Source organism: Motacilla alba, chromosome 17 (assembly GCF_015832195.1).
Source record: "Motacilla alba alba isolate MOTALB_02 chromosome 17, Motacilla_alba_V1.0_pri, whole genome shotgun sequence".
Lineage (NCBI taxonomy): Eukaryota > Metazoa > Chordata > Aves > Passeriformes > Motacillidae > Motacilla > Motacilla alba.
The window spans coordinates 765,723-782,705 of record NC_052032.1 but is presented as its reverse complement, the minus strand read 5'-3'; the positions used below and the strand labels follow the sequence as shown (position 1 = coordinate 782,705).

General features: G+C 48.5%; 1 protein-coding gene across 9 annotated transcripts in view; it reads left to right on the top strand.

Annotated features, from left to right (window-relative positions):
- EXD3 (exonuclease 3'-5' domain containing 3) overlaps positions 1 to 16,983 on the top strand; it is a 254,110-nt gene that overhangs the window by 139 nt on the left and 236,988 nt on the right. For 7 of the 9 annotated variants that reach the window (XR_005259297.1, XM_038156651.1, XM_038156650.1 and 4 more), the window contains exon 2: positions 5,717 to 5,782. The exons of 1 other annotated variant lie outside the window; for it this stretch is intronic. The gene's annotated coding sequence lies outside the window, so the exon portion shown is untranslated. Of the gene's footprint in view, positions 1 to 5,318; positions 5,783 to 16,983 lie in introns of those variants that run through there. One more of the 9 variants, XM_038156647.1, reaches the window with a different exon arrangement.

Here is a 16,983-nt window from a genome sequence, read left to right as displayed (position 1 = left end):
GAGCGGAGCGGGGCCGGCCCGGCCCGTGCGGCTCGGGCTGCGAGCGGAGCGGGCCCGGCCCGGCCCGGCCCGTGCGGCTCGGGCTGCGAGCGGAGCGGGGCCGGCCCGGCCCGGCCCGTGCGGCTCGGGCTGCGAGCGGAGCGGGCCCGGCCCGGCCCGGCCCGGCCCGTGCGGCTCGGGCTGCGAGCGGAGCGGGCCCGGCCCGGCCCGGCCCGGCCCGGCCCGTGCGGCTCGGGCTGCGAGCGGAGCGGGCCCGGCCCGGCCCGGCCCTGTGCGGCTCGGGCTGCGAGCGGAGCGGGGCCGGCCCGGCCCGGCCCGGCCCGTGCGGCTCGGGCTGCGAGCGGAGCGGGGCCGGCCCGGCCCGGCCCGTGCGGCTCGGGCTGCGAGCGGAGCGGGCCCGGCCCGGCCCGGCCCGTGCGGCTCGGGCTGCGAGCGGAGCGGGCCCGGCCCGGCCCGGCCCGTGCGGCTCGGGCTGCGAGCGGGGCCGGCCCGGCCCGGGCACCCGCAGCGGAGCGGCGACCGGGCGGCGCGGCGGGGCCGCTCCCGGTGCCCGCATCGCGCCACGAAGCGGCTCCAGGGCTGGCCGAGCCGTGCCGGTGCGGCGGAGCGGGCCGGGCCGGGCCGGGCCGGGCCAGGCTGAGTGGTTGCGCCGGGCCGAGGGCTGGGTGGAGGAGCCGGTGCCTGCGGGGAGCGGGGCGGAGAGCACGGTCAGAACCAGCGGGGATTGCACCTGCAGCTCCGCGGGACGGCGGGACGGGGTCACAGCGGTCACGGCGGCTGGAGCGAGTTAAGGGCACGTTAACAAACCAGAGCCATCCGCGGCAGCCCTGCGGAGCTGCTCCTGAGCAGGGGTTTCGGTCTGAAATAAACTGGTTGGGCTCCCTGCCCCTGATCTGAAATGTTGCAGAGAATGGGAAAGAAGAGTCGGTGGAACTGGAAGTACTGCGAGTATTGTCCAGACACGGAAATATAAAATGTGGTTTAGGAAAAGAAAGACAGTTTGTTAACATGACGTCAGCAGCAGGAGTGGAATAAAATGAGCGGCCAAAATTTTGTGTCTAATTAGATGCTGCAGATGCAATGAATGTAAAGATCAAAGGCTAAGCCACGTGTAGTTGGAAAGGACCCCACTGGTGTTCCTTCTTGGGAAGGGATTTCAGCATCTGAGTCAACTGATGAATGCTTAGAACCACGTACTTGGATTTTCCGAGGCATTGAACTCTAGTGCAGCTTGACAAGTTAATTCAGCAGGTGGTGCTGCCTTACAAAATGTAAGAATGGCCTTAGGACAAACTGCCTGAGCTGTTAAATGGAAGCCGTGGATGGGTGGGAACCAGCTGCTTCCCACACCTTGGTTCAGTCCCTGGCCGAGCCCAAAGCAGCTGTGCCACCTCTCCTGGTCAGGGTCACTGCTGACACAGAGGGGACATGGCAGGGACAAGGTGCTGCTGGCCTGCCTGCCTGGGTGGTTCCATGTGGCAGGAGGATCTTGATACCACGACAGCTTCCCACTACAGCCATTGGCGGGGGTGGAGGGGGACTGGCAGGACACAGGTGCATCAGTGGCACCATCTGAACTGCACTGCTGGGGGAGGAGTTGATTGCTTGTGTGGTTTGCAGTTTTTCTAAAGAAAATCAAGCTGCAGTGACCATGTGTGTGCTTGTGGTTAGAACGGGCTGCCAGGGCATCTGTGGTTCCAGGAGCTCTCCAGTGGGATAGAAAAATCCTGGGGAGTTCAGGGTAGGCCACAGAAATGCTCTGGTTCTGGAAAACAAGCCCTGAATAAGCTCAGCTTATTCAGGCACATTCAAGAGAAGAGAGCTGAGGAGTAACTCGGGCACTCTGGAAATCCATGCCTGTGGAAAGTTTTCCCACAGCTGGATCCTGTCAGCCTTCCCAAAGCACACAGGGGATCTGGTAACTGAGGCACAGCGACACAAATTCTGTTAAATGTGACCCGGTTTCCTGGCAGTGGTGGAGGGTACTTACAGGAGGAGTTTGGGCAGAGAGGAAGGCCTGGCAGTGTTGGGAGCTCCTCAGCTGAAGGGTCTCAAGGCTGAAGGTGTGCTCGGAACAGACTCCTGGGCAGTCTTGGGGGCCAGGCCAGTTTGGGCAAGCAGTAGGGCAGAAACAATCAAATTGTAACATCTGGAGCAAAAACAGCAAAATGCATCTTCTGGAATGTAAATGCTCCATCAGAAAAGCTCTGTCTGGAGTTCCTAAGGCAGCAGTGCTGCCTGTAGGAATGCTGGCACTCACCTGCACAGAACTGTGCTGCTGGCTGCAGTTCAGTGATAACACTCCTCTCTGTTGGGACAGAGGCGATGCTGCTCACACAGAGCCCCTCAGGTCAGGGTGGGGTGCACAGAGCCCGTGCAGACACAGAAGGACTAAACTGAACACTTGAAATTGCTCTTTTCCACTGTAAACAGCAACTGGCACAGCTGGAACAAGTGCAACTTGTGGGATTCTCCAGAGGCAGCAGGGAGAGCTCCCTGTGCTGGGAGTTCCCAGCTCTGAGGTGGTGCAGAGTGATCCTCACACAGAGGTGGATGCCAGTTTGCAGAGGCTCAGTTAAACTCAGACAACCAAAGCAGCTGCTCCTGTGAATAAACAATTTACCCAAGTGTGCATTAAATAATTTGCTGATGTGTGCAGCAATGTAACCTGGGAGGAGAAGGAATGACATAGGGCACCTCTGGGCTAATGACAAAGACATTTTATTGGACTTAAGAGTGTTCTTCTGAACCAAGTTTTAGTAATTTAATTCAAAAGCTAATTACTGAGTCTGTGTAATATGTCTTTAAATAAAAATATATTTTTGTAGCTCTCTGAGGATTCTTGGTGCTCTGGCAGCCTCCTCAAGCAGCTCCCTTGGTAACCAGGGGCACTGGAGGGAGGGCTGGTCACACAGGAGCTGAGGAATAGAAACAGGACATGTGCAAGTGCTGAACATCATGCACATTCACATGTTCATCTCTCATCTGAATGAATGTGTAATAAATTGATACAGTGTTGGAGGAAAATATGGCAGATGTCAGTGATAAACATCTGAAAAAATCTTACAGAAAAAGGAAGGGGGTGTGTATACATGGGATATTGGAAGTCTGGAAAGCTGTTTTCCCAGAGGATAGAAATCTTCGTCTCTTTTGGAATACATGTGGAGGCTTGGTGTTGCAATGTGACCAAGTGGCATTAACTTGGGCCTGGCAGGTAAGAGCCTTGTCCAGGTGTTTGAGGCCAGGAGCAGCGTGTCCTTTTCCCACCTCTGCTGACTGAAGTCCCTGCTGGGAGACCTGGGCTAAATGCTGCTTTGTGGGCTGCAGGTGAGGACCTGGCGATAAGCCCTGCTTGTGTCATTACCAGCTTATTCAGTCTCAGCTTTGCCGCTGACTGGGCTGTTGCTCTGGGCACAGCCCCTCGTGCTCGCTCTGAACAGACCTGTTTGAGGGTCGAGGCAATTGCTTCTGTCAAAGACATTTCTACAGAAGGAAAAAAAATTCATGTGTTGCTAATTCTTACAGAATAATCCTCCTTGCAGTTTCTTCTGCAAGGAATAGGTGGAAATGCAGCTAAAGAAAGATGAAGTGTTTTGGAATCTGATCAGACCAGGAGCAGTTAAAAACTCTTCAACCTCTGTCTGATTACCTGTAACACATGAGAGTTCTGTGCCTTCTCTTGTCCCACGGACAAGGTTGTGTATTCCTTCTACTTGCCACACTGTGAACATGAAGAAGGAATTTGCTAAGGAAGAAAAAGGAGATATAAATAAGAAGAATGGAAGAATTAAGCAAAGGAAGAAAAAGTCGCATTTCTGTGAGTAAACATTTGAACAGTAACAGCCCAAAAACCAATTTGAAACTGACATATCAGGAGTGGTTCCTGTTGGTGTCCTGCTCTGGGGCTGCTGTTCCTGCAGGCCATACCTGCCCCTGCTTGTCGTGGTAGCAACTGACATAAAAAATGCATCGAAGACTCTTTTTCCTGTCATAATATAGCAGCCAAATTCTCTGCCCAGTGCTCCAGTTGGTCTCTGAGTCTGTTAGGGAGAGCAAAGCTGCAGGTGTGTCTGCACAGGTGAGCTCTGGCTCCTGTGCAGTCTCTGGGCTGGGCATTGCTGTGATCCTGGTCCCACGCTACTGAGCCAGGGCAGGAGACACTCCAGCTCTACATGGATTTAATGCCTTTAAATAATTTCCTCTTTATTACAACTCCAGCTCTGCCAAGGGTATGGTCACATTTCATGTTAAGTCTAAATGTGTGGCTGCTGTCATTTTAGACTCTTTTGATTTACGTAACACTTTTTTTTTGCTTATTCCACAGTTTGTGATACCCGCACAATGTGATTTATTCTTGGCTGTTGCTCATCTTGCCTTCAAAAGCAGAGTACCTAACAAGGAGTTACCCTTACAGCTCTGCACACAGCTGTGGTTCACTTACTCATTTCAGCGATTAATTTGCTCTTGCATTTTTTTACACTTTTTATTCTCTGCTGAATAGGATGCAGGTGTGGTTCAAAAGAGACTGTCTAATAATTTTTGATTTTACACCAATTCACTGAGCCTTGTTTGGGTTACATGTTCATGAAAAAAAGTGTCTTTTTCAAAGCAGCCAAGACACACTCTGCCCACTGCTGATCTTTGTAATGTCAAACTCTGCCTGAATCTCCTCAAGGAATAAGCTGTTTTGTCAGGAAGAGAGTTGGCTGGAATGTAGCAGTGCTGTGAGGAGTGTTTGAACACAGGAGGGACTCAGCACTGCTTGGGAAGCGTTGGCTCTATCAAACTGCTCCATGTGGGTTCCTTGGGTTGTACAATTGCCTGTACAGTTTTGGAAAATATTCCTCGGGGACTTGAATCTCCCAGTGTTAGAAACTGAAAGGAAATGAGTTTGACTGATTGAGGAGGGCAGTGCAGTTGGGCTGTACAGGCTCAAGCTACAGTTTCAGCTGGAGCAGGGCAGGTTTTTGTTACCTGTGCAGCTGAGGGTGCCCTCTAGGGCTGTTTGTGAGCAGTGGTGGCCACTGGGCCATTGCAGGCATGGAGTGGAGCTTTCCTGGAGGTGCTGTGCTTGTTGAAGTGGATAACCTGTGTGGGTTAGGGTGCTGGTTCCCTGCATGGTTCATCACATAGGTAAGGTGTTCTTAGTCTTTGGTGACCCAAATGGAATCACAGAATGCCCTGAGCCAGAAGGGACCCACCAGGGTCACCCAGCCCAGCCCCTGCCCTGCCCAGACCCCCCAGCAACCCCACCCTGGGCATCCCTGGCAGCGCTGGCCAAAGGCTCCTGGAGCTCTGGCAGCCTCGGGGCCGTGCCCATTCCCTGGGGAGCCTGGGCAGTGCCAGCACCCTCTGGGGGAAGAACCTTGCCCTGAGCTCAGCCTGAGCTGCCCTGGCCCAGCCCCAGCCGTTCCCAGGCTCCTGTCCCTGTCACAGCCAGCAGAGACTGGAGCTGCCCCTCCACTTCCCCCTGGGAGGACTGCAGATTTCTCTGAGGTCTCCCCTCATTGCACCTCACAATCTTAACATCACAGTAAAAATGTTTAGCAAGAAGTAAAGAATTTGGCAAGTATGTGAGAGGGGTTCAAGGAAGAATGTGCTGCCTACCAGGTCTGTCTCCCAGCCTGCATTAGCCAGGTGCCTGCTGGGGCTGTGGGGCTGAGGTGTTGAGTTGCCAGGTGTCCAAGTGCTCACAGGCCTGTTTGCTTCCTCACAGCTCCTGATGGCAGCAGGGTTCCCCAGACATCGCCCAGCAGTGACACCTCCACTGTCCTCCCTCAGGGTGAGTTTACCACTTGGGCTGAGTTTGCCAGGTCTATTCAGAGGCTTCTGACACGCATCTGGCAGGATGGGGGCAGTGCAGCTTCAGGAACTTCTGCCCCTTTCCATTCTGTCTTGTAGGAGCTTGGAAAAGGATCATTTGCACCTTCTGCTCCCAGCTGGGGTGTTGAGTGGGATCCCACCTGAGTGGGATGCCTTGGTGCAGGATGGGGGAGGGAGGGGACAGGAGCTGCACGGGACCTGCTGTGACTCTTCTGAGCCCACACTGAGCAGCTGTGCTCTTCTGGCATAGCTTCAAGGGCAAGGAACGGCCCCGTTCTGACAACGTGATGCTGAGATTATTAAAGTGAATTTCTGTTCTGAGGATCAGTGTGGGATTTGTGTCTCAACTTTATTAGTTTATGTAGGTGGGTGAAAGGGAACTGGGCAATAAACCGTGTGTCTGCTGTGTGAACTTGTAGCCAGTCCTGTTCCACCACTGCAGCCTGTGTGACCACTCCTGGGTGCAGACCAAATAGTCAGTATTTTATGGTACACCAGTGTATTAAGGAATATATTCAAGGAGATTCCATTTTGATTTGTGAACTTCATTGATTATATTCACTTATTTTTGTAAGGTTTTATTTAACTACATCATATGTTGAAAAGTTACCCAGCAATTCCTTACAGATTGTGTAAAACTCAGTTTATCTTATACAGTTGTACTGGATTAACTTTCATCTTTCTCAGTATCCTTTCTTCTCTTGGAATGGGAGAACTGTGAATTTTCCCATCTTTCTCTATAGTCCTGCTGCCTGCTGAGGTATTTACCAACGAGGGCTTGCACAGTTTCGGGCAGTATAAAATATCTGTGCAGGAGCAGTCAGTCACCAGTTAGTGTCTGTTATCTGCTCTCCTGTTTTCAAGTGGAGACGGGGCTCATTTGGGGTTTTCCTGGTGTCCCTGTGTGTGTGAAATGCAGCTGCAGCCTCGTTAGAGGGCACTCTAGAATCACCCAGGGAGCCGAGCAGCCACATTCCCCTGCAGCTCTCCAGAGAAATCCTGCTGCAAACGTCCCTGACCCCCAGAGCAGAAAGTGGGAATCTGGAGCTGGATTACCCTGGGTACCGATGGTCCAAGGCAAGACTGCCCGTGCTGTGGGCTCATTTCATGCTTGTGCTCTATATGGAATATAGCAACAATTTATTAGAGAATTCACTGCAGTTTTCCAAATGTGAATTAATGAACTTGCTTTTCTTGTGGCCTTTACCCCATAAACTGCCCTGATCCTAAATCTATAACAATTTTGGATATTGTTTTTTGATTGCTATTGTCTTTAAAAAACGAAATCCTTGATAAAAATGCTTCAGAACCTCTTGGGTTTTAGTACCAGCCCTTCCACCAGTTCTATCTGTGTCTTTGACAAACAGTTTGTTGTGTCTCCTTTCACCTTCTTTGCGTCAAAAAGAGGATAATGATTTTTACCTCGGGTGAATTAATCAATATATATATATATAAATGTGCTTTGAAATCTGAAGTGGTTTAGATTTTTTTGAAAATATAATTAAAATATTGAACAAAACAGGAGTCAGAGAAGTCAGATTTAAGACCATGGTTATTACTCAACTGCTTTTGTGGCGCTTCTGTTCTGGCAAGATTATAGGGCCAGATCATTTGCATTACTTTTGATTTCCTGATGTTTTTAGTTTTTTGTCCACGGAACAGCATATTCATATGCAGGAGTCAGATTGTCTGTAAACACAAACATAATCTCACCTTTGTCCAATCATACCTTGTTTTGCTTTTACAAAACCAAACCAAACCGGTGGGACCCAGAATTGCTAATTCTGAGCAATTATCACTGACTCATCCCCAGGCTGGGGCAGCTTGGCAGGAGCCAGGCGCGTTTCCTGGGCTGGAGCCGTCCCTGCGGGGCACAGAGCTCAGCTCTGAGCTATGGCTCCACTCACCCTCTGGGTTCCCCTCGCTGTGGGAGCCTGCAGGTGGGGGCTGGGTTCTGTCACCGCTCCAGGGTGCTCCTGTCCTCTCCAGGATGGGAGAGGAGAATGGGGTGGTGTGACAGGTGACAGGGCAGGGACAGCTGTGCACTGAGCCAGCTGACTGAGCTGGCTCCTTCCAGCTCCTTCCAGAGTGCCGTGTGTGCCCTGCCAGGCAGCTTACTCCAAGGGGCAGCTTTACTGTTCACAGGGCAAGGACAGTAAACACTGACCACAGGAGTGTTTAGCAAAGCAGGTTCTGTGCTCAGCCAGGAGACAGCACTTGCTTTGGAGTCCTGGATCACTGTGCCAGGCTTCCATGAACTCTGTTGGCCATGAGACTTCATTCTCCACAATCAAAGCAGAGTAATAAGAAAAAGTCCTGGTCAGGCCTACTTTTTCCTCTCTTAGTTTTTTATCTCCTCTTGCACTTTCCCCTTCTGTCCCCCCAGAACTTCCCATCCCCTTGGAAGCTTTTTGGCAAAGGGGGGTTGCCTGCTCAGGGGTTCTCCAGCATTCGTCTATGGGAGAGCACAGGAGGAGGCAGCAGGAGCTGCCTGAGCCCCGTGGGTGGCTGCAGGTGTGTGGGAAGCAGCACCTGGGGAGATCCTGCAGCCCGTGAGGCAGCTGATGGCACAGGGTGACAGCCCCTGCAGGCAGGGCTGGGCTGAGCTGGGCAGCCTGCAGAGCAGCCTTGGGACAAAGGCAGGCACTCTGCACTTGCCAGCTCCCACTGCTCTCCTGGAGGGTGGCACAGCTGCTCTGGGCAAAGGGAGTGGGCACAGGACAGAGCAGCCCAGAGCTGATCCAGACTGATATGTGCCCCCTGGATCCTTTCAGGGAGTTAGGAAAACAGCAGCAGACAGGCAGGCAGGCTGGGATGGCCTCCCAGTGACTGCATCAGCTGGAATTCCTGAGGAACCTTTTATTTGTCTGGCTGGCAGATGGATTTTAAGGTGGAATGGAATACGCAGGGACTCCTCTGGCAGAGATAAAAACAGTTGCTGAGCTTAAAGCATCTCATCTGTGAGACTGGGGATTGTGGTTTTTAATGGGTTTGAAGAGTGTTTCTTGTACTCTTGTGATTTCTCTAAGTTCAGGACTTCAGGACTGAATGGCAGAGGCTTCAGCCAAAATCTTTACTCCTTCAGTATTATCCTCCGTCCCATATCCAGATCCGTCTTGTGTTTTACCACAGTTTGGATATTCTAAGAACTCATGGTAATCCAGGAGCCAGGGACATTTTAGAACATGTCTGAAGAGGAGCTCTACCTTGCTTGTAGGAAACACTTTCTGCCAGTTTTGAGTAATATCTCCTCACAGAACATTTCTGTGGAACTGAAAGTTTTGTTTTATGGTGATGGTGTTTTGGTTTTTGTCACTGTTTGAGGACAGCTGTGTTCTGTGGTGACATGGTTGCCTGAGTTGGCCAACGCCATCCCCACAGCACAATGTGTTAAGGGGAATTGTTAGATGCTTTAGCTTGGAAATCAGCTCCAGGTACAAATTGGATTTTTATTATGCAGTACTTAGACCCATCTATAGTTACAGCTCAGTGTTGTACTCACGTTCTGCCAAACAGTTCAGTTCAGAAGAGTTCAGTTCTGTACTCACTGATTCTGGGCAGTACTTTGGGGCTGGTGGTGTGGCTGGGGTTTCTGAGCCCCTCCCGGCTGTTCACCTGCCCCAGAGTGATGCTCTGACAGGTTCTGGGCAGGTTCTTGTGCTGGGCTCAGAAGCCACTGTGGGACAATTTGTGTGTGATAAGGGAAGGCAGCAATAGTGCAGAGTGTCTCCTGCTTAAAAAAGAGTGAAACAGCCCCTGCTGATAGAGGTTAAGGGAACAAATACAACTGTAAAAGCACACGAGAGAAGCATAATAGGGAAAGCTTAAATTTTGGGCAATTTTCTGCCTAATGTAATGGAGCAAGAACCACTTTTTCCTTTCTTTTTTTCTTCTCTTGTTTCTGTAGGAGCCCAATGGTGCTGTCTGGCTGACTTGTCAGAGGTTTAAGCACCAAAAAGTAACAAATTTTAAGTAAAGCAAATGCAAAACTTTGTGTATATGCTTAAAACTCAACAGAAAATGACAAACAAAAAGGACAAAAATGGAGAAAGTCTTTTGAGTACAATGTCCAGAGCAATTTTAAAATACTCTTGTTCCATGCCTAATTAAATGGTTGTTTCAGCCAAAGAGAAATCTTTCCTCATGATTTATTACACTAATCTGGATATAAGGCCTCTGAGCCGGATTGTCAGTTTATTAGAACAACTTTCTTCTCCTTTCAGATTTAGTCCACATGTTGTTCGATCAACAGAGCATTTGCTCAGTTAGGAGTTATCCTTTTGTAATAATAAAAAAGTGAAAGCACATGTTTTTTAACAGCCTTATTACAAAGAAACCTAGGATGACATAGGGAGAGGTGATCATCAAATGGTGACCATGATTTGTAACTTCAGAGTGGTAAAAGGGTGAAAAATGGCCCTTTCCCCTCTGCCTGGGGCAAGCCTGGCAGGGACAGGAGGAGGCAGCATCATCTTTGGCCAGGATTTCCGAGGTTTTTTTCCCCAGCTTGTGCAGTGAAGCTAAACATGCTCTTTTTAGTTAACTCTAATTTCCTTCCTTTTTTTTAAAGGGGAACTTATCTAGAAGTGTATGTAATTCACATTTCCTTCCTTCCTGTCTTCTTCCCCTGTAAAGAAGTTCTTTCTTGGACCCCTCCTGTTTTCTAAATGGAGAGGAATTACTCTCAGGAAACTCATGAATTTGGTATTATTCCTATACTTGATTTTGTGAGAAAACATTTATTTTAATTACAAATGATTGCTCAATACTTGCATGAGGGTTCAGAAGTGCACATGAGAGCTGCTCAGTGAAGCAGTGCACTACATCACCTGATGATAACCTTTGCTTGGCCCTGTCACCCCCACGGTCCTGCAGCATCAGGAATTAGTGCTGAAGTACCTCAGCACCTCCTGAACTGGCAGCTTGGCACCTGAATGTGGCCAAAGGCAGAGCAGTTCTGGTATTGATGTTTCTGTTGCCAGTCTGGTTTCTTCCAGCTAGTGCTGGACTCCTGGCAGTCATCACAGTCCCTTTTAATTCTCTTGCAGATGTCAGCACAGCAGCTCCTGCCTCAAGTGTCAAAAGAATCATTTGCAGTTGGTGTGATTTTACAAGAAGCTGCTAATAACTTGTCTTAAAACAGAAGGAATTGGTCTGGCATTTAAAAAATGTGGTATAAGCCTATTCTACTCCTCAGAAGTATAGAAGAGAGTAAAAAACCATCCACTCTTAAGCCTTAAATAGTGAAGGGGAAAAGAAGATTGTGTCCTTGCTGCCAGAAGCAGATGCAGGGATAGCCTGGCAGGGATGTTGTAGCTCTGGGGAAGGAGAGGTTCTGCTCTATCAGACGAATCCCTTGGTCCATCTTGAATCACAGAATTTCAGACTGGTTTAGGTTGGAAGGGACCTTAAAGCTCATCCAGTGCCACCCCTTCCGTGGGCAGGGACACCTTCCACTGTCCCAGGCTGCTCCAAGCCCTGTCCAGCCTGGCCTTGGGCACTGCCAGGGATCCAGGGGCAGCCCCAGCTGCTCTGGGCACCCTGTGCCAGGGCCTGCCCACCCTGCCAGGGAATAATTTCTTCCTAATCTCCAATTTAATCCCACCCTCTGGCAGTGTGAAGCCATTCCCCCTGTCCTGTCACTACCTGCCTGTGTAAAAAAATCTGTCTCCCTCCTTTTTACAAGCCCTCTTTAGGCCCTGCAAGGGGCTCTAAGGTGTCCAAGGAGCCTTCTCCTCTCCAGGTGAGCACCCCCAGCTCTCCCAGCCTGGCTCCAAAGCAGAGGAGCTGCAGCCCTTGGAGCAGCTCCATGGCCTCCTCTGGACTCATCCAGCAGCTCCAGGTCTTTTCAGTGCTGAGGCCTCCAAAGCTGGGCACAGCACTGCAGGTGGGGTCTCATGAGGGCAGAGCAGAGGGGGAGAAAAGAAGACAGAATCCTCAAGAGTTTGTGCAGACCCTCAGGACTGGCAGCACCTTTTGGTGGGAGTCAGACTGGCCTGGCTTTGTCGGTGGCCAGGCAGGCAGAGCAGGCAGAGCCAGAGCAGGCAGAGCTGTACCAAAGCAGCAGGCTGTTCCTGTGTGAGGCAGCGGAGAGACAATCACCCCCCTGGCTGTGAACTGCTGGAGTGTTCCTTGCACAAGAAGGAAAACACCTCCTTTGAGCATGGCTGTGGAATGCAGACTGGGGGTTGGGTTTGTTTTTGTGCACACTGGCCTTATGTCACTGCTGCCTTTTTCTCACAGGCTGAGCATACCTCTCCAAAGTAAGATAAAGTAAAACACAGATCTTGGGAGGACTGGGCTTTCCAAGCTCTCTCAGAGCCTTCTGTCCTCAAGTCTGCTTTCTAGCATCTGAAGTTACCAATCTCTCTCTTGGTCCTACTGGGAGCTCAGATTAGGTTTGTTTCCTTTGCAGTGTACCCCTGTTCCTCCTGATGGCTGCTGGCACTATTGCTTCTCAAAAAGGTTAGGGTGGAATAATTTCCAGAGCAGTGGTAAATGAAGAGGACATTTGGCTTGCAAGAAAAATGTCTTTATAGGTGGATTTTGCAGGGCACTGTACTATGTTGTGCTTTCATCTATAATATCTGTGGGCAACCTCACCCCACTTTGAAGTTGGCCATCCTTTGAGCAGCTGATTGGACTGGAAAACTCCAGAGGTCCCTCCCAAACTAACTGACTCTGATTCTCTTTTCTTGTAGTGTTCTGGCAAAAAATGTTTCTTTTGGCTTCATTTCCATCTCCCTTCCTTCATGCTCAACAGCTTTCATCATGTTCCCATCATAAGCAGTTCTTTAAACTGAAGTGATGTGTAAACATCAGGAACTGTTTCTAAACTGTAACATGAGTTTCCTTCCCTCATAGTTTAGACTTATTTTATGCTGCCATATTCAGATTATATGAAAAATCAATTTTCTTTTATTACTATGTATTAAGAGCTAACAATTTTTTGGGGGGTTTTTTTTTGTTTGGTTGGTTTTTGGTTTTTTTCGGGTTTTTTTGTTTTTGTTTGTTTGGTTGGTTGGTTTTGGGTTTTTGTGTTTGTTTGTTTTTTTTTTGTTTTTTGTCCTCAGAGAGAAGTGTTTTACCACGGGGCAATAAAAAGAATAATTCTCTAAAAGTTAATGGGTTGTGTTTTCAATCAGCTTTGGTCCTGTGCACTCTTTGTTGGAAAGCTGCAGAAGAAGGAAAGATAAAAATAAAATAGCCTTCTTATTTAGGATCTGTAAGATGATATCGTTACTGCCTTTTTAGTGAGTGTTGCATTTTTGCATTAAAAACTGGAGTTTAGGGAAAGGTATTGTTTTTATGGATATTGGTAACTATTATCCAAACACTTTAGCTCATACTTAACTTCATGCTGTACAGCATTTTGTTTAAAATTTCCGCAGTTGTTTGAGTTGCTTTGACTGGTAATGGAGCTGGTAATGTGTGTTACTGCTACAGGAGCTGTGAGCTGGGCAGAGATTTCTGACAGTTGCTGGCTCGCCTGCATTTACAGTTTTATTCTGGGGGCAGGGTGGCGGGGCAATTAAATGGAGTTCCAGATACCAGAGGTATAATTTATCACATATGTCCTCCAAACTGGAACTGCCTGATCTCAGAGTTGCTGCCTGCTCTGTGTGCTCAGACCTTAACCTCTGTGTTTAGATTGCCAATGTGGTGCCAATTAGTGGGACTGGGATGCGGACACTGAGGAATATAACTCACTTCACATGGACTGCCAAGCAACTAGCAGATGTTGAGCTAATGGGTCTTGGCTACTACCAGCCTGACTTGGATTTCAACCCAGAGGTGAAGGAATTTATTTCTCTCTCATTACCAATTCCCTTGTCCTGAGATTTGGGAATTCCATCAGCTTACTCTGGGAGATGATGTAAAACATTTCCCCTCTTCCTCAAACCTGTTCCCAGGGTGTCTTGTATGTTGCTTTATTTTGGTGTTAATTTGCCACCTTTGGTATGTGTTATCCTACAGGATAACATGATGATTCATGGAAAATGAGGGTGTGAGCTCAAACGTGCAGCTGGAATCCTGAACAGGAGAGCACTGTGTGAGTGTGGAGTGGGTCAGGCACTGTTCCTGCAGCCTGCTCAGAGCTGTGATGGAAAGCCTCTCCTGGGATTCCTGTAAGTCCTTTGGGTAACAGAGGCCGTAGCAAGTGCTGACGTCTGGCTTGCTGGGATCTTGCCTTTCTTTGTTTTCATGACTGGATATTGTACATTCAAACCCTGGAAAATGTGTAACTGCAGCTCAAGTGCTGGAGAATGGCCTGGTAGGTTCTGTGGCTTCTCTGGTGTGATTTAGAGGAGCAGGCAGTAGTTCTTACTCAAGTCACTTGGTCTGTTCAACCTGGAGAAGAGGAGGCTGAAGGGAGACTCCTCACAGTTACAACTTTGTGGCGAGGTGAAGCAGAGGGGCAGCTCCAGTCTCTGCTCTGTGACAGGGACAGGAGCCAGGGAACGGCTGGGGCTGGGCCAGGGCAGCTCAGGCTGGGGCTCAGGGCAAGGTTCTTCCCCCAGAGGGTGCTGGCACTGCCCAGGCTCCCCAGGGAATGGGCACGGCCCCGAGGCTGCCAGAGCTCCAGGAGCCTTTGGCCAGCGCTGCCAGGGATGCCCAGGGTGGGGTTGCTGGGGGGTCTGGGCAGGGCAGGGGCTGGGCTGGGTGATCCTGGTGGGTCCCTTCCAGCTCAGGGGATTCTGTCACAGAAGAACAAGTAGGATAAGGGAATCATTGTCCCCATAACTTCAGCAGCTTCAGGAACAGAGACAGGGAAATGGGCTCAGCTGAAGGAACAGTGGCACTGAATACTGACTGGTACCTAAATCCCATTTCATACCTCTCTGTACAGCCAGCTGACACATTTAATGAGTGTGTGCAATATTAGGGTTGATGCTTTTTGTTCTCTCTGCAGTAACTTTGTCTTCTGTTCTGTGAGGATTTAGCCTTTGACCTATAAGTGCCATCTGTACCATTCTGTCCAGCATTCAGGTTTTTAGCAATTTCTTTACCTTGCTCATTTTTCACTGCAGTTCAAGGCTATGCTATTCCCATAACAGGTGTTTAAAAACCAAAATCTTACTTAATGAGAAGTTTTCAGTTATAGTTTATTTTCTGACTGACATGCTGGTTTGAGGTGTCAAACATGATCAGCATCAACAGCAAGAGTTGAGTGAGTGTTAAATAATTGTCACAGCTATTATTCAGTGAGCAATGAAAATAAACTTCTTGCAAGGTCCTGTCATTTCTTGCTTCTCTATGAGGTTTTAAAGAGAATGTTTCATTCAGTGATATAGTTCATTCTGAAATTCCAAAGAGAGTAATTATTTTTAATTCCTTGGTATGAGCAGAACTGGATCTGTTCTGTGGATTCATCTTTCTGGATGTTTATGTATTTATTAAGGATAACAAAACAGAAGCAATGCAAACAATTATTCTGCACTTACATGATGAATAATAGCTAAATGATAATTACCTTTCTTGAAGCACAATTAGTTTTCACAATTTCTGTAGAACAAACAAAGAAAATGCAGCATGATAAACCAAGCAATAACCTGAAATACCTGCTTTTTGAGATAGGAAAAGTATAGAATAATAAGGAGTATGGAGCTTTAAAACAGGAAAACAATGGGAGAAAACTGGCACCCCAGTCCAAGAATGACATCCTTGGGAAACATCTGGTGAAGGAATCTAGAGAGGGGAAGATAATTTTGACTTTCTTCTGGGAATTGTGCAGAACTTGGTACAGAATTGTACTGCCAGTGAACACAAGTGCACTCCCAGATCCTGCAGAAGTAACCCAAGCCAAAAACTTCAGAGAAGTGAAATTCCTTGATTTGCAAAGGGAAAATATATCAGAATGAGGCAGCAGGTTAAAAAGAAACTGAAAGGGGCAGTGACAAGGGTGAAACCTTTGTAGGGAGCTGAAGCTGATTTCCAGGCTCTGTGCTGCAGAGGAAATGCCTCAACTCTATCAATTGCTGTGAGAGAGAATCTCTGATGAGAAGCAGCAGGGGAGGAAGGCTGGAGAGGCAGGGGCATCCTTCCAAAAGCTGAAGTCATGACTAAGTGAGGAAGATAGCAAAGAATAAACACTTTCAAAGGCTTTCAGAAAGTATAAAAAGTAACAGTACTTTCCCAAATATGTTGGGAATAAGAAGCTTGTCCAAAAGTTTGAAAAAACCCATGGAGACCAGGGTGTGAAAAATCAGGAGGTGGAGAAGAAAAAAAACATTGAGTTTCTGAGGCATCTACATTGTGCTTGGTTTCCTTAACAGAACCCATCTCAAACCCAACTACTAAATTAAGAATTTAAGAACACAGTGAGGAATAACTGCCTTCAGGGACCAGGGTGTCAGAGCCTTGGAAGGAATCAAGAGAGGAACTGTTGAATAATTAACACTTGTATGCAACCTTTAAGTTAAAATCTCCTCACTCCTGTTAGAAAACAGACAGGGCTGATATGATGCCAACTTTCAAGAGAGTTTTAGGGAGCTTGGGGAGCAGCAGACAGAAATCTGGCTTTGTATTGTGCAGTGTTGTCAAACGAATAATACAGATCAGAATGAGCTGGCACTTAATTTTATATGGATGTGGGGGAGTCAGCATGTCTTTTGTAAAAGGAAGTTGCACTTGAGGAATCTTCAAGGACAAACATCTGGTTTTTGGTGTTTGTAGTGTCCTCAGATATTCTAACAGCTCCTGACATGGTCCTTTGTCACAGCCCCTCAGAGCAGCTGCTTTCCTGGGGATCAGAGAATGTTCTTTAGCAAACCAGTGACTGCTTAAAAGGTGAGAAAAAGTGTAGTGGTGGTTGTTACAGCTGAGAGCAGTTACCATGAGAATGACAGGGGAGTCTTACGGACCTGAGGGAGGCAATGAATGGAGAAATAACAAAGTCTGAGGGAATTCAAAGTTTTGGCATAGGCAGATCTAAAGCTGCAGAAGTACCTACCCTCTGGTCCTGTGGGATTGGAAAACAAACCAGCAGGTTAAACTTTGGGTCAATAAATGTGGAGAAACATGTGAGAAAGCTATGGCTAGAAGAGGTACTGCCTCCCCCAGGAACACATCCTGGGACAGTTTGCAAATGCAGAACATCTGGGCCTGAACAAAGGAGTGGGATAAAAGATAAGCAGTTGTTCCCCATTTCTCCTTAAT